General features: G+C 43.1%; 2 non-coding genes across 2 annotated transcripts; one reads left to right on the top strand and one right to left on the bottom strand.

The window, feature by feature from the left end:
• Positions 1-19438: 19438 nt before the first annotated feature.
• On the top strand, positions 19439-19520 carry TRNAS-AGA (transfer RNA serine (anticodon AGA)). The gene has a single exon. It is a non-coding gene; the product is annotated as a tRNA-Ser (tRNA).
• A 418-nt stretch (positions 19521-19938) lies between these two features.
• TRNAL-UAG (transfer RNA leucine (anticodon UAG)) lies at positions 19939-20020 on the bottom strand. The gene has a single exon. It is a non-coding gene; the product is annotated as a tRNA-Leu (tRNA).
• Between the last annotated feature and the right edge of the window lie 7965 nt (positions 20021-27985).

The following is a 27985-nucleotide window of genomic DNA, read 5'->3' as shown; positions in this document are numbered from 1 at the left end:
ACATGATAAACGGTATTTTTCCGTATGTGATATGACACTTAAATATCCCACATCAACAGCATCAAGTTCTGAAAGTGACTCGATAATTTTCTAATGAAACAATTGTTCATACTGATGGGGTAATTTATTAGGATGTGATCAAAGTTCATTCAAAAATATAACAGAAGTGCTGCATGTATTGATGACATCCGCCCTGATGACCCACCCAGCACAACCTTAGCTTTAAAGTGACGTCATGTCTTGTGTGGCATCTTCACAGTCTGCAGTGCATACTTCTAACAACAATACTTTACATGCTCCGGTCTTAGACGTTAGACCTCACATTGAAAAGGTAGAAGTGACACTGAAAGTTCCAAAATGCTACCTGGTACTAGTTAAAACCCCAGCACATGTGGGTGGTGCCTCAGATGACGTATGGTCCACATGGAAGCTCCGAGCTGAGAGCTGATCACATTGCAGGAGACACAAGGACAGGACAGAAGATAGAACGCCATTCAGAAGAAACTAAGCAGAACAGGTACATGTGAACAAAAACATTTAGAATAGATTCGTTTTTTTTCTATTTAACCTTGTTCTCACTCGTCTTAGCAGCCGCCAAGTTATCTCCATTCTGAGAGCATGGTAGTCAGACCACACACTTGTTATTTTGATGTGGAATTACTTAATTGCTTCCTGATACTCATCAGTACAATGAGTCTAGTATAATTCGTCACAGTTCTTGTAGTGTTCTTGTATTTTCAGGGTCACCGGGCTAAAGGAATTGTGTGGCCACTGCGTTGTTTGCATTAATAAAGATGTTCACCATTTACCGCATAATGTTTCATATGGCGCATATTCTACTGGTTTTAACAAAAAATTGTTTTGAGCTCAAATAGTTCAAAAGTTACAAAAATCAAGTAACACGTGCTGCCACGCAGTGGAATGCCATTTGCAAAGGTTGACAGGTTACATTTCTGTTGCTTATTACTATATTAGGGTGTTAAACTGGTACTAATGAGGTGCAACCAATGCCCAGACCTTGTTAAATAGTGTAAAAATGAAATATTAATTAAGTTGTACTATAAAAAATGTGCCATATTACCCCGCATAATTTGGCTTTTCTTGCCACATAATTTACTGACAAACAACTACAAACTTAGGGGTCCAAAAGAGGATTCAATCGTAATTCTCTGCTCGTCAACGTCTTATCAATAGTATAAAGGTACGAACGCAATCATAACACTAACAAACCAGACCACAAGATGTGAAGAACCAGTAACGTGAGTCACCCCTGGTGTAGGATTCCCATCAACGGTCTTGTAATGATCAATATTATCATTTGGAAGTCCTTATCGGGTATTGTGTCTCTAGATCATTGAGACCGGCATACCCCGATACCCAGATACGGGGTAGCAACCCACAATCACTTGGTACTGCCACATAGTGTTGATGTGATGGGAAGTGCAGTGTAACAAAACAAAAGGAAGTGGTGATATTAAAAAAGGATAGGGAACTCAACCCAGAAGACTTTAATAATTGTTGGCCCCTTCCTTAATAAAAACCAGAACAGTATAACATCGTAATCGCAGTCCCAACAAATAGCTGCGAGGAGACCAACATGTTTCAGCCACTAAGGGATAACGCCTTCGGCTTTCGTCAGGGTCTCTGTTCTCAAGTGATACTACTGCATAGATTTGTGAAATAAAGTGTGAAAAATAAGAAAAAAACACACAAGTGAAAACCAGTAAAGGATATAATGTTCCTTCGACTGTGTCACATCCCCTCTTCGGAACCTGGTTGAGTAATTACCAGAGTATCCGGGGAGTGGACCTCACCTCTTCCTGGACCTGGCTCAGGATATATGAGACCCCGCTCTGTCCGTCGGTATCTCCGGCTGTGACTGAGTGGTCTTCACTTGTGTGTTTTTTTCTTATTTTTCACACTTTATTTCACAAATCTATGCAGTAGTATCACTTGAGAACAGAGACCCTGACGAAAGCCGAAGGCGTTATCCCTTAGTGGCTGAAACATGTTGGTCTCCTCGCAGCTATTTGTTGGGACTGCGATTACGATGTTATACTGTTCTGGTTTTTATTAAGGAAGGGGCCAACAATTATTAAAGTCTTCTGGGTTGAGTTCCCTATCCTTTTTTAATATCACCACTTCCTTTTGTTTTGTTACACTGCACTTCCCATCACATCAACACTATGTGGCAGTACCAAGTGATTGTGGGTTGCTACCCCGTATCTGGGTATCGGGGTATGCCGGTCTCAATGATCTAGAGACACAATACCCGATAAGGACTTCCAAATGATAATATTGATCATTACAAGACCGTTGATGGGAATCCTACACCAGGGGTGACTCACGTTACTGGTTCTTCACATCTTGTGGTCTGGTTTGTTAGTGTTATGATTGCGTTCGTACCTTTATACTATTGATAAGACGTTGACGAGCAGAGAATTACGATTGAATCCTCTTTTGGACCCCTAAGTTTGTAGTTGTTTGTTTGATTCCTACGGGGGATAATACTTAGGCCCGGTCGGTAAACATCCCTCTAGCCCTGTATTAGATTGTCTTTTTTCTACATAATTTACTGAACCTTGTCTAAAAATTTGACCCTCCCATGCTGCATAGTTCCAGTGGCCCTGAGTACTTCATATCACTGTTGAGGTGTCTTGTGCTATGTGTAAAGGTAGCACAGGAATCACTCTATTGGACCCACTTGGTTGTGAATGTGGTAAAATCTGTTATAAGTAATCAGAATATCTAATACTGTTTTCAATCAGTGGCTGTGCTATGTTATTGACTTTAGATATATGAGTCCCAAGGAATCAATACAACTAGTGTTACCACACTAACACAGTACAGAATAAAAACTAATGAATAAATGCGAAAGACCAGGATTTTGTATTGTCTGAAGATTATTATTTATTTTCAAGACAAAGGAATATATATTTTTGTACAACAGAGATAAACATTCAAAATAGGGTGCATACATAGATATTATTTAGATATTCAAGGTATCGATTGTTTCTTCCTTTGGTATATCTAAATCATAAGTCCAGACTGCTCATAAGTAATAATACAATGATTTCCACTTTAAATCAGAAGAAAATCAAAGATGACAAATTAAATCAGAATGCAGAGGTGGACTAAATAGTCGACGTTTCGGTCTCTTTGGGAGTTTTTCACAAGACCATCATCAGAACAAAATAATCTTATATACAGTAGATTACCCTTTTTTCTTAATTAGAGACACGTCACTTATATAGTTTAGGACGGCAGCAGCACTTTGAATGTGGCGTTGATGCAAGGCAAGGAGATAAATCTTTGTGCCAAAGTTTACTCGTATTTTATACCGGAGTGTTGTCAGAGGTTACTGGTAGGATATCCAATTTTGATCATTTCCAGAACGCTCATATATTTTTCAAATTTCGATCGTAAGCCCGCTGCAGTCTAGACGAATCAAGTCACAGTTTTCGTGGACTTGTGAGCCGCCTTCGATTTGGTGCCAAGATCCAAGTTATGGAATGTGCTGGCTGATCTTCGTGTTCCGCTAGACATTCTCGCTATTCGGATGAAATTGCATCAGACCAACTTTGCCCGTGTCAGATGTGGTAGAAATGGCAACTTAACTGAAAGATTCCCTGTTGACAGAGGGGTGAGACAGGGCTGTGTGCTCGTACCGACCCTGTTCTGCCTCTTTGTGAACGGGGTAATCACCCATCTGACCAGGATTAATGATATTGATGCCCCCAAATTGAACGGCAGCAGGGTACCCGCAATTATGTTTGCGGATGATACCCTGCTGCTGTCGAAATCCCCTATGGGAATACAACGTGTACTGGATGGGTTTCTGGAATTTTGTATAGAGAGGGATCTCGAGATTAATGTCACTAAAACAAAATATATGATCTTAAACCCCACCCCATCATCACGTCCCAATCCCTCTATAGGTCTAGCACGGCTAGAGAGGGTATCTACATTTGAGTATTTGGGAGTAACCCTCAATGAGCACATGACCTGGGGTACACAACAGCCTAGGGCAAATATGAAATTGGTCCAGATAACGGGTGGAATCTCTAGGATGGCGAACACATCATCATATCGTCCACTTGGCCCTGTCATCCAGATCTTCAAATCCCAGGCAAGGGGGGCAGTAACCTATGGGGGTGAGTTGTGGGGCCACACCTCTGCCAAAAACTTAACAAGCACGGAAAATAAATTCATCAGGCAGTTGGCAGCTCTTCCACCAAGTACCCCGTTACTCTCACTGAGAATGAATATGGGTATTAGGCCAATTGCAGATGAACTGGGTCTTAAACCACTAACCTTCTGGCGACGTTTATGGAGCAGCCAAGATCTTATCAACTACAGAATGGAGCTCCAGGATTTTTTAACTTTACCAAAAGCCTCCAACATCCCATGGCTTGGATATATAAAAAGCTCCTGTGAGAGTCTGGAACTATCAGAACTTTGGACTGATCCGGTAAATGCAAGCAACAGGATCCCACGCAAGGTATTGTCCAAAGTCTACTATGACCGAAAGTTGGCTAATATCTTGAACACAGTGCGCGAGGGATCTCTAACAAACTTATTCATCCAAAGCAAAGACTTCTACTCACTGGAATGTGTTCTGGATGGTATAACGCCTGTGCTGACCAGAAAGCTATTCCTGCAATGGAGATATGGCACACTCCCCCTTAGATCATTCACTAGCTCCTGGTCTTCTGCCCCGACCACTGACCACTGCCCGGCATGCGCGCACTATAAAGAAAATGATCTACATGTGGTCTTCTTTTGCAAAGCCTACAAAAGAATCAGGAGACATTGGCTAATTTTCCTTTTTAAAAATCTGGGTTTCAGACAGTTCCTTCCTGCGTACAGAATTTAAAAAACTGACGTGTGCCCCCCACTTGCAGTAGCAAAGTATCTAACAGCAATGTGGTTTACTCGCAATCGCCTTTTGAAAACGGAACTGGCCTTTTAAACAAACCTAACCCCACTATTGATTTTTAACCCGATTGTGATGATGAATTGATTAATGTGTAGCAGTGTCATTTTATAAGCAATGTTCTATTGATTTGCGAAATGATTTTATTGTCTGTATATCTTTGATGATCCATTGATCGAAATAAAGATCGAAATGGATTACACTTTTCAGAACTTTTGGTTTGGCTGTGAAGTAAAAAAAAGTGTTTTTAAGTAAAAATTTAAATACTCACAGGTTTGGGGTTTTGTCAAACCCAACACAAACTCTTTGAAAATCTGTCCCTGTGGGTCTAGTCGGCAGAATGGAAGGGGGAGGGGCAAAAAAGTGGAAAGAGGCAAGGCTTCGGAAGGATGTAGAAACCATTGAGGGAGGAAACCAAGTGAGCATTTAAGGCTGGTGAGAGAGGCAGGATACATGGCTTACTATTGAGAGATGCTTGTTTTCTTTGCATATGCAGGCCACCCAGGAAAGCAGCATTTTAACTTATGCAACACCTATGACTTGTTTTTGGAGGGTAACGCTATCTTGGTGTGTGACACTGGGGGCTATTCTGAGAAACTGCAATCAGCGGCTTAGCAGCTGTTCAAGGAGTTTCACTTTTCAGTGGACAGCACAGATATCTTGGAATATGACACTAATGGTTTGTTGAGAGTGTCCAAAGCAAGAAGGTGGTAGAATTATGTGTGCCTTTAAAACATATGGCTTGCTGACATACCTTCACTTGTTGGTAGACACGAGAGCTATCTATACATTATTCACCTTGTGATTGTTGCATTGCATGATCCAGTTTCACCTTCATAAACCACAGAAGGGCGAATAGACAAACATCAGATTGTGCCAGCCATCGTGAGCCTCTGTGCTCCAGAGCCGGCACCTGTGACCTGTGCCTTGGAGCTCCATTACAGCCCTGGAGTGGTGGTGAGGTCACAGGGCACTATTGTGTTCTGCTCTCTCGCATACCTGCCCCCTCCAATATCATTTCCTCTTCAGTACTTGAAAGGCATAGGAGGTATAGGCCAAGGATATTGTGCTGCATAACTAAATACTTATAAGGTCCCAAAGGTGAAACCTATTGGCTATGCCAATGCTTGTTTTTCTCGCTGCCAGTGAAGGCAGTTCCTGCGTGCACATCTTCTGTCCCTCCCATGATGGGCTGGGCTTGTTAACAAAGGTTAACCAACTGCGTGAAGCAGCACAGCTTCTAACATTGTTTCAGAAATGACATCACCCTGATCTTTGAAACACCTGCTCTCATTTCAGCGAGGGGGCTGTATTCACTTGTATTCATTTACACCTTGGTTACATTTTATGTGACGTTGAACTGCTGTGGCCATCTTGTATTATATTTTATTTACATGCCTCGCTTGCTTATGAAATGTATGCCTACTTGCCACAGACCACACATGGCGTTCTAGTTTCGACTCCGCGTTTATTCACTATTTTTTTAAAAATTGTTCAAACAATAACATCGATAGTAATACATCGAATGAAAATAACCAGGTTTGTCAAATACTCGTGATAATGATTTCTATGAAATAAATCATTTAGTAGGTGGCGGTGGAGGGTCGCGAATGGCAAAGTAACCATTTTCCCATTTCCGTGCGTGCATAAAACACACTATGGAAAAGTTACATTGTTATTCACATTTTATTAAAAACATCCTTCTGCCCATCAATTCCTATTTTATTAGAAAGAACACCATTCTGTTTCCTTGTCTTATTTGTTTCATGAAGGTTGTTTATTAATGAAGGATGTCGTATGGCAAGTTAGTATTTTGCGGCTTTCCTTTCTTGCCCCTTGCCCAGTGCAGCTCGTGTTTTAAAGTTAATGCATTAATGGCACTTTTATATTGCAAATAGAAATGAAGTTATTGCTATGGGTTGGTTGGGCTGCTTACCTAGGAATACCTTTGATCACAGCGATGAAGACATCTTTTCAATTTATTTTCAGTTTGTTTGCTTCTGATGTAAAAGAATATAGCAAACACATCCAAGGAGAAAACAATTACTTAAGAAAAGCGTGTCCTCTTACCAGTGTTCGTGAAAGCAAAGTAGGCATTTGCCAAAGTCAAATTCACTCTCTGCTACTCTCTACTACTCACTCTCTACTACTCACTCTCTACTACTCACTTTCTACTATTCACTCTCTACTCTCTACCTTTCTACCTCTCTCTCTACTTCTCTCTACTCTCTACCGATACCTCTCTACCTCCCTACCTCTACCTCTACCTCTCTACCTCTACCTCCCTACCTCTCTACCTCCCTACCTCTCTACCTCTCTACCTTTACCTCTACCTCTCTCTACCTCTTCCTCTCTACGCACACACATATGCACATATATATACATGTATATATAAGCATATATATATATGCATATGCATTTATATATATGAATGTGTGTGTATATATATATATATATATACATATATATATATATATATATATATATATATATATATATATATATATATATATATATATATATATATATATATATATATATATATACGTACATATATAAACATAGGTATATATACACCTGCACATCTATATAAATACAAATATAAATGCATGCATACATATTCATATATGCATACATATGCATGTTATGTACATCAACGTTTAAAAAACACTAATAAAAGCATAGCTAAAAAAAAACACCTAATTACAAACAGAATTGCTTTAACTTAAACGAGGGCAAGACCTATTGCATTTTCAATGCTTCTTTAGGTCTCTTCTAGGCAGCACTTGCTCTGTCTCTTCGAGACATGCTGCATCTAGGATATGTGATTGAAAAACGCCCATCTCTTTTATTGGTCCCTATTGCTGTCCTTTAGAAATGCTGACTTTTCATTGGTGAATACAGTTAGTAGTCCCTCCTTTTGGAATTTTGTATCCTCCCATGAGGACTGGCATTCTTACATGTGTTCCTACTGTACAGGTTATTTTTACTTTAAAATAACTCTTTATTTGGTTGGCCTGCGTCTTTGCTACTTCTGTTTGTGTCTGCAATGAAACTTCCCTCGCTTCATTTGCTTGCCGTCAAATAGTCTCCCTGTGCTGCCCCCTAACCTCACCCACAATTTATTTATTTGATTTAAAACAATTTCTTTTTTTTATTAAATGTGATTTATTATAGCGCGAACATTACCTGAAGGTGTCAGAGCGCTTTACAAAAGAACCAGTTTTGATTCATAAGGATTGAGGATTACATGAGTTGCAAAAAAGATACAAACAGAAAAAAATTCCAAATGTACAAGTTGTAAAGTCACACAAGGAAGAGATACAAACAGAGAAAATTGCAAATGTACAAGTTGTAAAGTCACTCAAAAAAGAGATACAAATGGATAAACTCTTAGAATCACATAGGAATGGTAGTGAGTAAAAGGTCTACTACATATACTAGTGGTTAGAGTTATCTCTATATACATATATATACAAATAGATTTTCTCAGGATTTTTGGTGATGGAAGTAACATGCTGGATACAGGTTGTGCTGGGCCGAACCAAGTAGGCAGAGTACGCAAAGGTTAACAAGGGGGCGGCCGATGCTCTCCCCCTTCGATCCTTGCTGGTTTAGATAATAACCGTGCCAATTGCTTCTGGGAGGGGGAGGCTTCAAGTGCGGAGATCCACCGTGGGTGTGCAGCCGCCATGTTAAAGCCAGGAATGTTCCAGAGATAATGTAGCAACTTGGCACATTTAGGTGTGCAATGCCCCTCCCACCAGGGGCAGCGGTCGTCATGGGGGAACTGCAAACTACCTCTACACAGTGGACAGAGTGCACCGGTGTTGGGATGCAACTCTCCTCTCTCCCAGAGTCAGCCGCTGAGTCCAACATGTGCCATTTTGGAACCAGGCATCCCCAAAGGACTAGTGTTACCGGGATTCAGGTTGGGGGAACAGCACAGAGCCGCTCGCCCACTGAACCCAGGTGGAAGGTGGTGGGTCGCTCCTCACTGCTGTGCCCTAGGCCAGCGCGGGCCTGGATTCAAGACTGCTCGCAGCCCCCACCACCCCTCCGAGGCCACTGCTGTTTTGCTTGTTTTTTTTGGTTGGTTAATTTAGGTATAATTTGCAGTGCAGTGCCCTTGTTTAATTTCTCTTCCAACAAGCTCCCCTACATGACACTGCTTGCCTACTCCCCTGCATTGAATTCGTATGGTATTTCACATATGTAGATTTTATTTATATATCACACCTATCCCTGCACTTCGGAAAAATTAAATGGTCAGGCTGGTACTATACTTGAACATGCATCCCCAGATCCTTAATTGTCACCTCTCACCCCTGCACCATATCCTTCCCCGAGCCATTTGCGGCCAAAAGAGATCTCAAGAGATACCTAATTACAGCCTATAGTACTGCACCCTCACAACACTTCTTCTTGTTGTTTTTTGGATATCAAATACTGCAGAGGCAGCTCCGAGACAGTCCGAAATGTATGAGCTGCTACCTGCAGCACCACCAGATGCAAGATGTAAATGTGGTATTGTCGAATTGTTGGCAGCATGGGAAGGATGTCTTCTTGCACAGGTGATCCCTCAGCATTTTGATTTTGAGTGAGCGGTGCCAATGGTATAGCTTTTGTTGGACTAGGCCCTTCTGGAAGGTTCACCCCTAAACTTTTTTGCTTTTAATTGTGACCTGGTGTTATTTATTTTTGGCTTCTGCGCACTTTACCACTGTGTCCCAGGGTAAAGTGTGTGCGTGTGGTAAGGTTGGCCTTCCCTCCCATAGGAATGCATAGGGACGGTATGTGTCCCTGGTAGTTCCTGATTTGTGGGGAGAGCAGGGGCGAGTTTGGTATGTGCGGACTCGTGTGATTAAATGCTGCGCGGTGAGGTGTGCGGCGTTAATGTGTCTAGTGTGGAAGTGCCACTTCTAGAAGTTGGCATGTCTGTGTGATAAAGGTGCAGTGACTGTCTGGCTTGCGGTTGGCTGGAGCTGGCTGGTGAGCCTGGCTCCAGGAGTCAGATGGGTCTGCCCCGGTGGTGAATAGAGAGATTGACAGCCTGATGGGTGGGAGGAGTGCACCTGGGATCTGAATAGGGCTGGGCTTTCCCTACACAATGCTGACTCCACCCCCTGTGGTGTGTCTGATGTCCCTAGCCTGGCCAGTGAAAGGTGAGAGGGGCTGAGCACAACAGAGTGCTCCAAAACCAGCTGTGTCTGGTTTTCCCCCACCCTGCAGACACAGACAAAGGATGTAGGTGTATAAAAAGGGGCTGTGACCCCTTAAAAAATGTTCTCTTCCCTGATCCTAACTTGAGGGGGGCCTGCTGCTACTGGTCACCAGGAGGAACCGCCACTGGGGACTGCCTCCCTGCCTGGAGGGCCCTGTGAGCTGGCCCCTGGGCCCAGCCTTTGCCCCCCTACCTTCTAAAAAGACTTCCTCTGAACTTGGCCTCACTTTTAAAGAGCGCTCTGCTCTTGACTGCTGGCCAGAGCGCTCCAATATCCCCCCTCCCCTGGACTGAGGACTTCACTTAAGTGCTGGGAGAGCTTGTTCCTTTATTTTAAGTGGTGCATGGATTGCGTTTTTCTAAGGAGCGCTACATCGTCCCAGTCCTAAGTGCTCTTTGCTTTTGTCTCAGAGCACTGGTGGCTGCAGCAAGAAGCTGCAACTCGAGGGATTTCACCCCTGCGCTGCCCGCGTTCAGCCGCATTTTGGCAGCCTGAGACGATTCATTTGTAGTACCAGCGGGTGCCCACCCCGCATTGCCGCCCGAGAAGATGTTGCCGGGCTGCTGCCAGTGCGACCTGGAAGTGAAGCAGCTGTTGCCCGGCTGAGGGCGGGCGACCCGGAAGCTGCACAGGCCGCCCAATCCCAGTGCGGACCAGGAGAGAGAGCCCGCCGCCGCTGGAGAGTCAGAGCAGTGGATGCTCTCTACCAGCCGCCCCAACTGCCTGCAAGCGAAGCCTGGAGGTGGCCTGTCGGTGTGCGGGGCTCCCATCGCACGAGGAGAACCCCACAGGTCTAACCCTCGTCCTGACGTGGAGGGAGCTGTCCCCGGCATCGCAACCAGGAGAGCGGAGTCCCCAGAGCAGCCCGGTGAGTGCAAAGGGCTGGGGGGTGGGGGGGGCTCCGTGGGTGCAGCAAGACGGCCTGAGGGCTCCACCCGGGCACAGTTGTGTTTCGAGTCCCCGAGTGGGACTCCAACGATTCCAGGCATTTCTTCAGAGCCCACGAGGCTCCAAGAGGGCCATATTTGTTTATTCGAGCATGAGAGGCTCCAACGATTTCGGGGGCATTCCGTATTCAGAGCCCACGAGGCTCAAACAATGGAGGGGGTATTTCAGGAGGTAGAGCGGCCCCGGCTTGCAGGGGACCTTTCCCCCCACAGTGGGCAGCATCTTCTTCAGAGCCCACGAGGCTCCTGGGCACACAGTTCTTCAGGGCCCACGAGGCTCCCGAGCACACAGTTCTCTCGAGCCCACGAGGCTCCCACGTTGTTTTTGGCCCCATTGCTTATTCAGTGCCCCGAAGAGAGCCAGGAGGCATGCTGGTGCCAGGCTCCCTGCTACAGCTGCCCAGCACTTAGTGGGCAGCTGCTTCGTTTAGGCCTTAACTTTTGCGCACCCTTCTGTTTGCTGCCTGCGCAGCCTGCCCTGACTTTGCTGGACACAGGCCGTTTCAGCCCCTGAGAGGCCAGGTTGGCCTGGGGTCAGTTCTATGTGCTCTTTGGGTGCAAATTAGTGATTACCTGCCTAATGTGATGGTTATTTCATATGCAATGCTTTTATGCATATACCCCTAAATGTATTTTTATGCTTAGGAGGGTGTTTTCCTAGTATAGGTGATGCTAGTGAGTTCATGGTTCCCTGCGTGATATTTTACTAAGGTGTTTAGGATTGCGTAGGTGGTACTTACCTTCTACCAGTGATTACTGGTTGTGTGCTACATTTGCCATTTGGGGCTACAGTTATTATATGTGCTAAGTGTTATTCCTACAAAGTGCTAATTCTACCAAGTGCTAGTTCTAAAAGTGCTTATTCCTGACAGTGGTCCACATGGCCCTGTCCTGTGTATATAATCCCCTGTAAATTCTGCCCGTGCCAGTGGCACATTGTAAAGTGTGTGCTTATTATGTGATGTGTTTGGTATAATACAAAGGCTATTTTTATATATAACCTTGTGTGGAGTTTCCTTTGTGGTTGGCCTTGGGTTTTGTTGCTGGGTGCGTGCGCAAACGCTTTACACATCGCCTCTAAGATAAGCCTGACTGCTCGTGCCAAGCTACCAAGAGGGTGAGCGGGGGTTATCGCGGCGGGTGACTTCCTTGCCCTGACCTAGAATGGTGGTTTCTGCCTGGCTTTGGCGCAAGCCTTAGCCAACCGGATATCGCCATTTCTAACAGCGTTAAATACCTTTGAATTGCAATATACTGCTTAAAATCTTTATTTTATCTTTCCCACTTATTGTTCAAATTTGCAGTGGGGCGCTTCTTTCAGCTGCTCTCTCATCCACCTAGCATCCTCCGCACTCTATGCCTTCCAGCACTGCTGCGTCCCCAAACTCACCCGAGGCCTCCTCTCCCCGTCCCCACTGCTCAGCAGCAGAAACCAGGAAAAATGGCGCCACCCTGTCACAACCACCATCTTACAGAAAGAAAAGTGGTCGGCAGCGGCAAGGTGACTGGCACGGGTTCATCCGACAAAACATGATAATGTATAGACTTTATTAAGTTTAATAATTGCCCCTTTTCCTTGGAAATTAGTCCAGGGAACAAAATCGAGCACCATTCCAACATGGCTTTGGTAATTGCTTAATGGAGTTTTGCAAAGGTAGTCCTACTTTTATGTTGAGCATTTATTTCTAGTCAGCAACAAATGATAGAGAGGGTCAGGCAAGAAAAAAAATCCTTTCTTTTGCTGACTGTGGCATGCACGTGCACCTACGCTAGGGTGATAGGTATAATGGACAACCCAATCTACCCTTGAGAGCTCGGGCAAAATCAATGAACCAGTAAGCGTTCCTTCAGGGATTTATTGAGGTACTTAGTTATGTTATTCTCAGTCACAGTTGGTTGCAAGTTTTGTTATTTACTTGCTAATTAATTTCTTTTGACAATCTGTTTTCTAACACAATTTTTTATAGTTCTGAGATAATCATATAAAAATGCCTGATTACATGACGCCTGTATATATATATACATATATATAAATATATATACACTGAACTTTTTGAAATGAATGCGGGTTTGCAAGGAAATAAAGGACCTTATTGCAAATAATGGGGTCCTGCTTTGATCTTTGAGTGCATCTCCAAGCAAGGGGCAACCTTTTTTCGATATGTAACACGGCCAGCCTAGGTCGTGGAGTTCTCACCGCCATGGAAAATATATGGTCTACAGCGAGATACTGGAATCTCTTAAGTGCGGCAAGACAAAGGTTATTTTAATTCTGAACTGGATTCCTTTTTAAATACCCACTGGAGGGTTAATAATTGCACAAAAAACAGGATTGTATGGCAGATACCTTTGGAAAAATACTGGCAAAATAAAACCTGCAAGTCCCCGGATGCTCTAAGAACTGAGCACCGGAGCCAGCCCACCTGGGGGCAGGTAATTGCCATTTAAATGAGGGACTTGCAAAGATGACGTAATTGCTGCCATCAATCACAGTACCGGTCCGTGAACAAGAAGCAGGAGCTTTGAAACGCATAGGACCTTTCACACTGAACTTTTTAAAATGAATGCAAGGAAATAAAGGACCTTATTGCAAATAATGTGGTCCTGCTTATATATATATAGCATGTTTTGCACTCGGGGCACATCGCACTTATCTGGGTTTTACCAAAATCGGCAGTGGAAACCAGCGTAGAATTGAAGGGCAGTTATGGAGCATTATGGGCAATGTAGTCCTTGACAAACTAACAGGACGCTTTGAAAACCAACAACAGAGGGAACTGTTATATTTGTACCACTAGGGAGTTACTTGCAAAACTTTGAACATTGGAGAGTACTCACCTCTGATGTATCGCTGAAAGCAGCGCGATGAAAATACATAAATAACTGTGCCTTTAACTGGATGAAATGGACTGCAGTCCTTTTTCACTGTCCTTACAAGTTACGTTATTTAAAATCCTAACGAACTCACGGAGATGGCAGCTAATGGCATATGAGGAAGAGTTGTCCTAACTCGAAACGCGTCATGCCTGTAATTTTTCTGAATATAAAGAACAACTTTCAAGCACTGCTGGTGTGGCCTGTATAGCGTGATGAAGATGCACGTTTCTTTTGTTGGAAATATATATATATATATACATATCCATAAAGATGCAATCTTCAACACATCCGCATGCGCGAGTGAAAGAAAAGATCACGCAACTCCAACGTGTAGATTTGGCATAGGTTCTTTAATCCAACAGAGCCACTAGATCCGACGCGTTTCGGGCAACCGCCCTTGCTCACAGATCAAGCCGGGGTAGTACATTTTGCCGGCTGAAACATGTAGATGTTCTGAAGACTGGAGGGGTGGGTGTCTCATTATAAGATCCCCCAACCCATCATCCACTGTTTCCTTTTTAATTTGGTCAGGGTACCCACTATTAAAACTGGAAGAGGGATTCCCTGAAACCAGTTTTAAACACTATATCTGCACACTTTGCTCACTTGTGAGCCCCCATCACTGTTATTTTATGTTGTATCGTTTTCCCCCTCCATATTGCTCCACTTCCAGTGTTGGTCTACGTGGAGGTGTGTTAGCAGCCCTATGATGAAGCATGACACAGCTTGCTGTGTGTGAGGTCATGTTTACCACTCCTGTGTGCTTTCCCCCACATCCACTATAAGCTATTGGAACGCTCTGTCCCTCTTCTGTGGAGAAAAGAACCAAATGTGTTCCCATGTTCCCAATCATCGCGAGGCCGGAGCCCCCCATAGGCTCAGCCCAACTGCCTCCCAGTCCAAACCTGCAGCCTCTTTTCACAAACAACAATCCCCCTACACTAACACTGGGCTTCCGATGCTGTATTGCACCTCTGCACACTGCTGCACCAGTGAGACCAGTGTGACCTCTTGGTGCTGCCTTGGACCGGCCCAATACTTACCTTAAGTCCACAAGTTTGGTCATGTAAGTCACTGTACTCCACCTATATGCCTTTCTTGTATATCCTCCCATAGAATAACTTTGCAGGTACTGAAAATTGCACTGTGTTGACTTTTTAAACGTAAGCGCATTTCTCCTCCTAAACGTACTTACCTGAGTGTATTGATTCTGTGCCTAGTTAAATATAGAGATATATGTTATTTTTATAAGTTGGTGTGGATTTCCTTATTGAGTTGTGTGCATCATTTATTAGCAGGGGCGGCTCATCGATGGAGTGCTGCGGGCGGGGGAGGGAGTAGTAAACTCCGGCCTACGGCCGAATGGAGTTAAGTAAATAAATAAATAAATAAAATAATTTACATTGCGCATGCGACATCGCTGAGTTGGCGTTGCAGTGCGTGCAATGTAAATTTTTTTACTTATTTATTTAGTTAACTCAGTTCGGCCATATGCCAGAGTTTACTACCCCCCGCACTGCATCTCTCTCGCCCTACCACCTCGCAGCACTCCCTCGAGGAGCCACCACTGTTTATTAGCTGTGTGCGCATTTTGCAGTTGTCTAACACTCCTCTCTCAGAAACCTAAGGCTGCTTGACCACACTACTCCCTAGCAAAGCAACTTGGGATTGCTAGAGTAAGCCCTTGTCCACTCATAAGGGAAAACCTGGACTCATTGCACAATATACCTCTTTTTTGTATATTATATAAATAACCAGCTTCCTACAATGACCATGAGTTTTTACACACATACCGATCTGCAAAAAATTGTGGAAGGAGATTTTTGCCAAAATCATGAGCATCCTGAGGCAGGCATGACTAGGAGAAATGGTTTAATTTCTCCACGTTTTCCCTCTTCTCATGTGTCCTGTGTTCTGCGGTGCAGATACAAAGAGGGAAATGGCTTTAAGCATCATTTTTGTACAGAAAGAGACCTATTCCTCTACGAAAACTATGCTGACCACAATGCAGGCACCATTACAATATGATGCAACGATGTCTGCGCGGGTGCATGGCAGTACGGTGAAACAGCAGAACAACGACACACTGAAGTAAATGTGACATTGTTCTCCTCTCTCCCCTTTACTCAAAGCAGCACATCATCTTCACTTGCTGTGTTGCATTGTTATGTTATATTATGTTATGTTAAAAGTTTATTTGTACGGCGCACAGCCACTCAATTGAGTGTCCCGGCGCTGAAGCAGGATGAAGACTCAGCCCGGAGGGGAAGCCAAGCTCTGGGGCTTACAGCTGAAACAGCCAAGTTTTTAGAGATTCCCTGAATGCCAGGAGATCCTGAGTTAACCTTGGATCGACTGGTAGATTGTTTCACAACTTTGCTGCTTGCACCTGGAAGGAACGACCCCCGATACGTGCCCGAAAGTATCTGGGGGACAGAGCCAGTTGCAGTGCTGCTGACCTGAGTGCACGGTGTGGATGATAAAATTGGACTCTTTTTGTAATGCACCCAGCTCCTAAACCGTGGAGAGCCTTAAAAGCCAGGACCATGGCTTTAAAATGAATCCTTTTGCGGACAGGGAGCAAATGAAGAGACTTCAGCTGTGAAGCCGTGCGGGCCCTGGGACCCAGCATGAGTAAGGCTCTAGCTGCAGCGTTCTGAGTCACCTGCAGTCTAGTCAGTAGATACTCAGGCAGGTGCATGAAATCTTACTAACCTGGGCTTTAGAGTTTAAGATAAAACAAGTGATTTCAAAGTATATATTTTAGTAATGGGCATCAAACTGTATACATAATCAGACTGAACATAGTACCAAGTGTCCATAAAAAGGATACATTGCAGAACTCAACTAATAACACTCTTATGTTACCTCTCAAAAATAGCACATTTTTATGAGTTTGAGGCTTCAAGAGATCCATCAATTAAAACCAATACTGGCTCCCAAGCAGCCTTTACATTTGGTGATTAACCAATTACACATATTTACTTTTTTCATGTAGCAGGCACCCTCGTGAGAAGGCATCTTTCTTCTTTAGCTTGCTGTCTCTCCCTTGGCTTCAAAGAAAGCTGCCCCCCACCTCTCTCTTTCAGCAAGAGTCCCCTCAAGGACTGCAATAGCCATTCAAGGACATTTTTTCATTAAAAGGTATGGGAATGTTTTTTTTTTTAAAGAAAAATATGGCCATGTGGGTCCACGTAGATACTACTTGCTTCCACTTCTGTTTACATGCAGGTTTTCCTTGATAACATTAAGGCTCACACCACACTTACTGTGCAGGGCCCAAGCAAAAGAGTGGGGACATTTGGAGACTCTTTTTTGTTTACACAAAGGGGCATGCAGCCTGTTTTGGGCCTTAGGCCTAGGTGTGATGGCCCAATGGAATGGGCAGAGAAGACAGCTTTTAGCTATCATTGTTGCTGTAGAATATGCCTGGGCATAGTTCTGCTATGCTGAACTCCGTGAAGTGACAACAAAACTCAGCTGTGCTCTATGGAGTTCCACAAGCGGTAGAGGGAGGTAAGTCGCGCTGATTTTTAGCGATGGGTGTTTGCCTCGCGATTTAAAATCAGCAAGTATGGCATCATGTGCAGAACGAGAGGGCGCAGCTTCTTTTTCCGCTCGAGTAGATGTTCTACTCAAACGGCAGCTTCATCAATGTGGCCTGTCGCAGCCGCCGGCATTGAGAAATCTCACTAGGAGGTGGTCTAGCATTGGATTGTCCTCACTCGCCAAATTAGCGTTGGCAAACTGAGAGAGAGGAGGAACTCCACTCCGCACCACTGAGGGGCATATTACCAAGGGCCTTATCGCCACTTTAGCAGGGATTTTTCCCGCTAAAGGGTGATAATTTTATCGCCCTATTACCTAGCTGTCGCTAACACCAGTTAGCGACAGCTATTAGGAGATAGCGATCATCTGGGGGCCCACTTTGCATGTCAGCGATATTTATCGCTAATGACATGCAAAGTGGGCGTGCCAAGATGTTAGCGACTGTAAACAGTCGCTAACATCGCTATCTCCTATTATCTACAAAGGCGTACTTTTGGAAATATTTGCGCTAAGCGCGAATATCTCCAAAAGCTAACGCCTGCCCAGAGCAGTTCTTAGCCATGTTATCCAATGGTAGGTGGATAACATGGCTAAGAGAATTAGCTCGGTAATGCATGAATATCGCTGACTTTTCAGCGATATTCATGCATTTTGGCCAATTTTTATCACTTTTGAGATAAACCTTGATAATAGCAAGGTTTATCTGCGATAAAAATCGGCGGAGCTCGGCGATAAAATTATTCCTGCTAACCCTGCTTAGCGATAAATATCACTATTTCTAGGTAATATGCCCCTGAGTTTTTCAGAACTCTGCGCTCGACACGGAGCATGGAGTAGGGAAACATCAGCAACTCCGCAAGCGGAGCCGAGTTTACCACCCAGGCCTACTCCAGATGCAGTGGCACTGGAGCCCAGTGGTGTGAAGGGACAACTAAACTAAAATTATGGCGTTTTTTTACTATTGTTCCTTGCTTTCAGTAGAGCCCAGTGCACATTGCGGTGTCACTGTTGCTTTGGATCTTGGCGCAGTGGCACATGGGAGGGAAATATTGATGGAGAGGAGATACCATAGCTTGGGCCTCAGAGTAATAGCAGGAGGTCGGATGGGGTAAGACAGGGCCCATGTCCTTTACAAAGGGCAGAGGAGACGGTCCGCTTGAAAGGAAGTAGCTATCATTAGTGAAGCAGGTGCAGTGTCGCTGGGGTCCAGGAGTGTGAGTTGCCCATTGCATCACAATTATGTCCGTCTTACGTTATAAAAGAAGCATCAAGCTCATATTTCTTGCTAGTGTTAGTGTTGAGGGCACTCTGCCTGCAGAGGAGGACAACATGTGGGAGCTAGTTTTGGTCTGAAAGGGACTGGAAGCCTCTTTCAAGCTTGAAGCGATGGCCAGGCATGACGGGGAAGAGATGGGAGAGGCACACGGGACAGACTGCTACTCAGAGCTGCAGCTAACCTTTGTGCATTTTTAGTGCTGTTGCATACCCGCCCAATTATAGGGAGCCCTGTTTGCTGATTAATTTCTGTTTTGGTTTGATGTATTTACACTTTTATAGGTCTATATTTAGTGTGGATTAGGTACAGCAAAATTAACCCTGAAATGATCTCACAAACCCAGCCCACTGTGGTCAGCCCTGGCCCTACCCCTCATGATAGCATTGCCAAAATGTTTAGGAGGGGACCCCAACTTCAAAACATTTGGCTTAGAGGGGTTCAGAGCAGAAAAAAATTGAAGACCTCCAACCTCAGGCAGAGCTGAACTTGGTTCGTGGGCAATGACACATAAAACGTAAGCTTTATCGACCGTTTGTATTCCTTTGTGGAACTTCCATTAGGAATCCGGAGCTGTACAGCAGACTTTTGTTCTTTACATTATAGGTTGTGTGAAATATCCTGCCAGCAGGTAGTCGTGGCCGAGTGGTTAAGGCGATGGACTAGAAATCCATTGGGGTTTCCCCGCGCAGGTTCGAATCCTGCCGACTACGTATTCCTTTAGCATCAGTTTTTAACGCTGAAAAAAAAACACATTTACTAACATAGGTTTAACTTGGGACGCTCAACCTCCCTTCTTAATTTTCTTTGAATGTTTACCTAGCCAAGGTTCGTTCTTACATTGCAGAGAGAAGGGCGGGACGGCCACGCGGAGAGAACATATCAATATTTATTAAACAATAGGTTTGACAACAGTCTGAGCAGGCTGAAGCAAAACATCTCATTAACAGAAGCACACATCAGGCGATTCCCTGGAGTCCACAGATTAGCAATTTATTTGGAGAAGAGAGTGTAAAAGAGTGACGTGTTACTTTTGAAAATTAGGGACGTGTAGCTAGAGCATGTATAGTGAGCAAAGGGGAGAGGATGATGGGGCACTCCTCTGTAAAAGGTTGTTTTAAAAAAAATCTTTGGCAGCGGTGGGATTCGAACCCACGCCTCCAGAGAGACTGGAGCCTAAATCCAGCGCCTTAGACCGCTCGGCCACGCTACCATGCGTAGCAAGGAAATGTAAGACACTTTAAAACTCTGATTATCTCTGTCACCCACTTACCGCACGTGTTCTCCAGACAGCTCGAGTCTACTGCAAAAACTGTAACGATACGACTATCTGAGAAATGACTTTTCGGACCAACGTAGAAACATCTGCTCTAAATATAGCAACGTCATTCTATAATGTTCTAATGAATCAATTGTTCAGACTGGTGGGGTAATCTATTAGCACGTGATCTAAGTTCATTCAAAAAGATAACAGAAGAGCTGCAGGTATTGATGACATCATCCCTAATGACCCACCCAGCCTCCCTCGCTTACCCTTAGCTTCCACGCGACGTCATGTCTTGTGTGGCATCTTCACAGTCTGCTGTTTATGTCTTTATCCCAGTTATTTACATTCCACGGCCTTTGAGCCCACATTGAAAAGGTAGAAGTGACACTGAAAGTTCCAAAATGCTACATGGTACAGGTTAAAACCCAGCACTATTGGGTGGTGCCTCAAATGACGTATGGTCCACGTGGAAGCTCTGAGAGCTGTTCACATTGCAGGCAAGACACAGACAGGAAAGAGGATAGAACGCCATTCTGAAGAAGCTAGGAAAGGAAACAAGGGAACCCTACTCACTTGGAGCCTGGGTGTAAATTATTACAAGAAACAATGGCTCCTGTGGATAGATAAGAACTTATTCTGATAGATATAACGCACAATGGCAATATGGGCGATTAAAAAGATGTCAAAAAAAGGAAGCTGCGCATACACAGTGAGAATGAATTAATCAATTCGTAAAATGTATGTAAATATATATCAACAGTTTATACAGAGTATCAGTAACATTATATACACACATATAATCAAAAAAGTGACGGCGTGGTGTCCCAAGTGAATTTTACAAAAAAAGAACCTAAACTGCTAAGGTGAAACATAATAATGTGTAGACAACACAAGGTTTCAAGTTTTACATTTAGTTGGAAAGAGACAACCAAATTATATGTATAAACAATCAAAGGTTTGCGCTGCTCAGGGAGGGAACAAGTGTGGCACCGTGAAGTAAAGGTGAAAATAAAGACTTACAGGGACCCCGTCCGGGACCCCTAGTAAGGGTGAAGTAAGCAGGCAAACGTATTTAAATGTTGGTCCGCAGATCCGTATTTTAAGCTGTGTAGAAGTGCTGGAGGAGAGGCACGGGACAGGATACACACGAGAGCGCTCCTGGTATTGATATGGCTGGTAATATAATTAAAAGACTTCTTCTCGGTGAATGTAGTGTGGCTTAGACGATGCAGGTGCTAAGTGATGGCGAGTGGTACACGGACGATCCCGGCGGTGTGTCCTCTCCTCTCGGTATGATAACACCAACCCTTGAAAGGTGCCCCCCCATTGACCAGTCCTGAAGAGACAAGGGGGCATATTATCAAGGGGGTTTATCTCCGCTTTTTTGGCTTTAAAAGCCAAGAAAGCGGAGATAAAATTATCTCCCTATTACCAAGCTGTCGCTAACACCAGTTAGCGACAGCTAGTAGGAGATAGCGACCATCTTGGGCCCCACTTTGCATGTCAGTGATATTTATCACTAATGAGATGCAAAGTGGGCGTGCCAAGATGTTAGAGACTGAAAACAGTCGCTAACATCGCTATCTCCTATTACCAACTTTTGGAGATATTCGCGCTAAGCGGGAATATCTCCAAAAGCTAACACCTGCCCTGAGCAGTTCTTAGCCATGTTATCCAATGGGAGGTGGATAACATGGCTAAGAGCATTTGCTCGATAATGCATGAATATCGCTGACTTTTCAGCGATATTCATGCATTTCGGCCGTTTTTTATCGCATTTGCGATAAACCTTGTTAATAGCAAGGTTTATCTGCGATAAAAATCGCCGATGTGCGGCGATAATTTTTGTCTCTAAACAAGTTAGAGACAAAAATTATCGCTAGTTGTTGGTAATATGCCCCCTGATATCCTATTCAGGTCGAAACGCCATCGACAGAGATAATCCGTAATGGGGGAAGGCCCTACCGAGAAATGCCCTTGTGATAATATTTCAAAACAGAGCGGCTGCCATTTTTTATTATTTTGTAAATGTTATGTATTTTTAAGAACATTTTATCTAAAGCCTATCCTCTTAAAATATAAAATTCGATCAACAGTAGATGCTATGAAATTATTGTGTTCTTTTGAGAGCCTAGATATCTGCTTTTATGTTGCGTATTTTATTATGAAATGTAGAGCTGCTAGGAAATCTATAATACTGTGAAATTCAGTTTTTATATGGCTAATTTGCACTTATGCATAAGTCACTTTATAGTAGAATGGGAACACCCTTATGTACTGTAAGTCTACTGTTTATTATGCTGTAAAAACTATAATGAAATGCAGAGTTGCTGGATAATAGATAGTATTGTGAAATTTTAATTTAAACTGCATTTTGCACTTATGCATATGTCACTTTAAAGAGAATTAGCATAGTCTCCCAAGTACTGTATAAGGGAATTAGATATAGCAATAGAGATTTTGGACATCTGGACTTTTGCACATGATACTTTTTTAGCAGTATGCATTTTAATATAAATCATTAGCATATGGTTATTTTAGGTTATTTCTGAATTCTGTAAAATTGTTTATTTTTGAAGAATTTATTAGTTGAATCTATAACAGTGTGTTTCCATTCGTGTATATCAGACAGACAAAATATGACTTTGATTGTTTAAATGTTTTGACAAGAGATTGTGTGACACACTTTGAACAAGGGAATGTCAGCCAGCAGAAGTGAAATGTGTGTTTTAAGACAGTTTGAACGTGTGAATATTTGTGAGTGTGTGTGGTATGTGGAGGTGTGTGTGAGACAGTGATTTGGAGGGATGGACCCCTCCTGCAGGGGCTACAGCAGTCCCTTGGTTTTCAACATCAGTGAGTGTCTACAGTGTTTGGGTGCATTTGTTACCCAGTGGCAGTGGCCCCTCCTGCAGAGAGAGCTGCAGCTGCCCCTTCGTTTTCAGGCTTCTCACTCTCCAGCACTGGGTTCCTGCCAGTGAGGCGATCGCCCCAGCTCTCTGTTGCAAGAGTCAGGACTGTGCCCACTGTGGAGGATGTGCTCGCTGCTGTTACCACCCCTCAGTACGGCATTTTGCGTTTTTGTATCGGCATTTGCTGGGGCTAACGGAAACCACCCTATTCTGAGCCACAGCTCCAGGGCACAAGTCCTATAAAGAGAAGTGGGGGGACGCTGACATCACAACAGGAAGTGATGTCACAAAATGTGGCTTGCACCATCAGACTCATTGCCTCCCCTCGCTCACCCCTTAGATGTGATTGCATCAGAGAACCCAGTGCGTGAGCATCGTTCTGAATGAGAGGCCAAAGAGTGAATGTGAGGCTCCATTTGCTCCATTGATCTAGCTCCCGGTAAAATAAGTGGGGGGACGCCGTAGACCTGGGTGGTGCCCCGACTCGAACCCTGCATAGCTCTGAATACAAAATGATGCTGTCACTCAGTCATTTAATGATGTAGTATCAGAAAAAAACTTTTGATCATGCTCATTTTCGTATGGGTGCAGTATGAATACCAGAACTCATGGTCAGGCATTTATCATTTGTTAATACCCAAGGAGGTCCAACGGCCACCAAGGCATTAAGGACAAGGAAATGCCCTCATCTTCAGTCAGCACTGCTGAATAACGACACCGATGCATGTGCCTTTCAGTTTGTTTTGTGAGACACAGTATTAAAGTGGTTATGTGAAACTGGACTAGCTATATGTTTCAGGAAGAGCATTTTGTTTGAAACTGAACTTGTTTTCATAGCACTGTGCCAATGGCCGCTGTTTCTCTTTATATGTATTACTACACAAGATATGTCCTTCGCATGTATAAAACATCAGATGAGTGGTGACTCAGGAGTGGTGAAAATGGTCTGAAAGATCAGTAAATTTATAATAAAGATGGGACTACGAGAACTCGATTTGTGCTCACTTCAATGTTTGCCCAGAATGCATAGACATTCATACTGGCAGGAAGGGCGCACAGTACAACTTTGATTTCAAAAATTTGGTTGAAAATGCACCATTTGGCCACTGTTTTTTCAAAAATTTCACGAACCCCCCTTAGGTTGTTAGGGCTCCCTTACTATGTTCGCTCGCCGCGGTGCACTCCAACAAAAATTCTACGGCCCACCACTTTCTAATGTCACCAGCCGCCACGGATGTTTGGATATAGATGAGATTACTTATATACTATTGCGCAACCTCCTCTGAGGTATCTGTAAAACATACCTTTTGCATCAAAGTATTATTTTGAATGTTGACCTCCTCTCCTGAATGTTTGTCCTGATTTTTCACTCTCACCGTCCTGAATTGGCACCCATGCCAGTTGGTCACAGTATTCGATAGTCTTTTTAAACAAGGAAAAGCGGCACTCCCCAGTCTTGATCACGGCTGGTGGTCCTAACTTTTTAAAAACGTATTTACCATTTCAGCCCATGACTATCTGCTGCATTACAGTCCTTGTAGTTTTTCCTATCATACAAACATTGCAAAATGAAATCAGCTAATTAAATCCACATAATGTTGGTATATTTTATGATGTACCAACATTATGTGAATTTAATGAGCTAATTTTATGTTGCAAAGTTTGTATGATTCATATGAACAGCTACATGTACCATAATGCAGCAGCATGGCATGGGCTGCAATGGTATAAAGGTAAAAACAAACGTAGGACCACCAGCCATTTTCAAGGCTGAATAGTCGAAACGTGTTGACTTGGTATCCTTGTGAACAGTGAATAAACGACTTACAGAAACGGCTTTGGAGTGCCTCTTTTCCTTGTTAAAAAAAAAGTTACTGTTTATATTTATGCTGGCGTGAGCACTCCAGAAAGATACATAAATCCTTTGATAAAGAACTCAGATTTATTATCAGGACAAGGGAGCTTTCCTCCTTTTAACACAATGCTGGCTACCAACTCCCCCTCACTAAATTATCAAAAGTCAGTTTATCCCTCAAGCTGGAGTGCTAGTTGGCACCGATGGAACTCCAGATTGGCTGCCAAAATGCACATATTGCAACAGCACACCGCTGTTAGCAGTCTAGTCTTTTAGGCTTCAGAACACCTGGTGAAGTGTGCTTCAACATTCCACTGTGCACTTCACTGAAGAAATAATTGGTAGAGCACCTGTTTTCCCAGCGTCGTGGAAGTCAGTTAGGGTAGTTGCAATAAAATCGAGGATAGCTTCGTCGGAACTACATTCCTTCACTAATCAGGTTAGTGTTAAACTATGTAGCTATATAGAGCATTCTGTGAGAAAAGGTTATCGTGTCAGAGAAAAATGTGTATTTAAAAAGGAAAAGAAGTCAGAATATATTTTCCTTCATTTGAAAACTGGAACAGCCTTTCAGTAAATGCTTTCCTTAGCTGAGAAGATTAAATAAAAAGCTTTTTAAATCAAACTGTCTTATTCAGCTGTTCCAGAATCTGTCAGACCTGGGTGTGACCTTTTAACACACCATGTCTTCTTTGACTGAAACTTGTTCACTCTTCAGAGAATTAATTAAAAGGTGAAGTCAGGGAAAAAAACACACAGCATATTTCTTTCTCTTGCCATGTGTTGCATTTGAAGATAAATAAGTGAAGGCCCAGTTAAAGTTCTCCAGTAATGTTCTATTGTCAAAATAAATTAACTCTTCAGCAAACATTAAAACCCGGGGCAGAATAAATTGTGCTTCCAGTAAACATTAAAACTGAAGGCCTGAATAAAAGGAATGCTTCCTTTTAACATTTAACCTAATTTCTGAAGCATTGTTTATGAACTAATTAAAGACAGAAAAGCAGTCATCCTACTCCAGAAACCACAGTTCAAGGCCCACTCCAGTCTCTTAACAGTGAGTTAAAAGAAAGAAAGAGAAACCCAAATAATACGTAAATTAGGAATACAGAAATAAGTTCTTACTTTATCTTTCTTACATTAAGGAATAGCAGGTTCAAGTGCAGATTGTACCTGAGAAAAAAAAGGAAAGAGATTTGAGTGAAGACTTCTCATACAACCTAGCAAACAATACATGAGAAGTAGAAGAGAAGTAAGCTTCAGTAAACCTTCTGGTAAGATTGGTTATTTATGACACCATAGAAAAAACAGTAAGTTAAAAGGCACAGTAAATAAAGGTTTTTTACATGTTAATGTTGCAGTCCTTTAAGAAGAAGAAGACGTACCTGAACAGGCAGACTATTGGAGCAGTCTCTTCTCTGTCCCAACCCCTTTCCCCCCTTAGAAATTACCTGCAATGGAATACTAAACGTCCTAACAGGGTTGGTTTTGAGAAGGGTATTGGGATCTAGCGTCATTCTGCTTCTGTGTGGCTCAGACAGCAATAAGTATTTAGACCCTGACACTTATATAATTCAAAGAAGGCCTTGGAATAAAACAGAGACAGTAAACACTAAACCATATGCTTCAATCGATATTCTAGATGGAGCCATAGTAGTCTAGTATATTCCTCAGGCTTGGCTAAGCCAGGACTGTTGTGCCAAAGACGATAAGTGTTGAAGTATACCAGGCTTACCTATGTGCACTAAGAGAACCCCTTGATTACCTCTGTGATTTGTCTACCGAAATATACTGTTCTGATGAAGGTGGTAGTGATTTAAATCCACCAAAACGTGCATCGACAGAGAACAAGGCAATCCCATATATGACAACACACCAGTGGAAAGTTTGTTCTTTGATTGATTCTCACCACTGTAGCTACGACTCAGTGTTTGTCATTCTAAACATTTGGAGTTTCCTAGATATATTTCTTCCTTTTTGTGTGTAGTATGAATGATGGATGTTTGTTTTTTTGTGGTTCATGGTAATGAATGTTTTTGTAATTTTGTTATTATTCGTTTGGTATTTTTGTGAATTTGTACTTACTATAGGGATATGAATTACCTTGGTACTATGTCTGTTCTATTGATTGTAAAATGAACTAATGTTTTTATATTATTTAAAAATAAAAGTCGACTTGACAAACAAACCAAATTATTTTTGTTCTCTCTAAAATATAACATCTTGAATATTGCAAAAAAAATTATAATAAATATAACTCTTTTTACAGAAGTATCTATCCCGAGTGGTTTTTGTCATACCCACTCTTCACATGAGCCTAATGTAGGCCGCTTAGCAAATTTTTGCAGGTCAGACAAGAGTCTTTTTCATTGTTAATTGTTCTTTCCCCCCTACTCTTGGACCTCATACGAACTCTGGGGGGTACCTTTCTCTTATATACACAGAGTACCATATACTATAAACTGATAGGTAAGTTAAATGTTAGCCCGTTCTACATGTTTTAGGGGACAGACACATACACTTCATGCTGAACAACAACGCCTTAGTGTTCAGAGTTCATACACTAGCAATAAAATTCAACAAAGGTGTGAAGGGGACCACACAGAAAATGCATTTCCCCTGCTTAAGACCCGCTTCCCCTGAGCTATAAGCAAGAAGCAACAGTCATTACCATAGCAGTTCTCCTTGATATTTCAGATGAGAGGATGTAGAAAAGCCCTCTACATTGTCAGGGTCAGTTACAGCCTGTTTTTACAGTCTCATGCCCTCCATTCAAGAAGACCAATCCCAGTGGGGAATTAGTGCAACTCAACCATTTTAGGAATACCCTCATTTCTACTTTGGACAGTATGGTTTCTTTGCTAGGCTCAATGCTAACCACTAACCTGGCCCAGTGGCATCCTCTCTCCTCTGCGGATCCCACCTGGGTTAGAGCGAAATCACATACACTTCACACCGAACAACAATACCCTAGTTTTCAGAGTTCATAAACTAGCAATAAAATCCAACAAAAAGCGTGTGGGGGTGACCACACAGAAAGGGCATTTCCTTACTTAAGACCCTCTGCCCACAAGCCTTAGACAAGGAGCAACAGACTTTACCTTAGCAGGTCTCCTTGATATTTCAGCATAGAGGATGTACAAA

This window comes from Lissotriton vulgaris, chromosome 12 (genome assembly GCF_964263255.1).
Source record: "Lissotriton vulgaris chromosome 12, aLisVul1.2, whole genome shotgun sequence".
In the NCBI taxonomy this organism is placed as follows: domain Eukaryota; kingdom Metazoa; phylum Chordata; class Amphibia; order Caudata; family Salamandridae; genus Lissotriton; species Lissotriton vulgaris.
The sequence above is the reverse complement of the archived record's forward strand: the minus strand, read 5'-3'. Positions and strand labels throughout refer to the sequence as shown.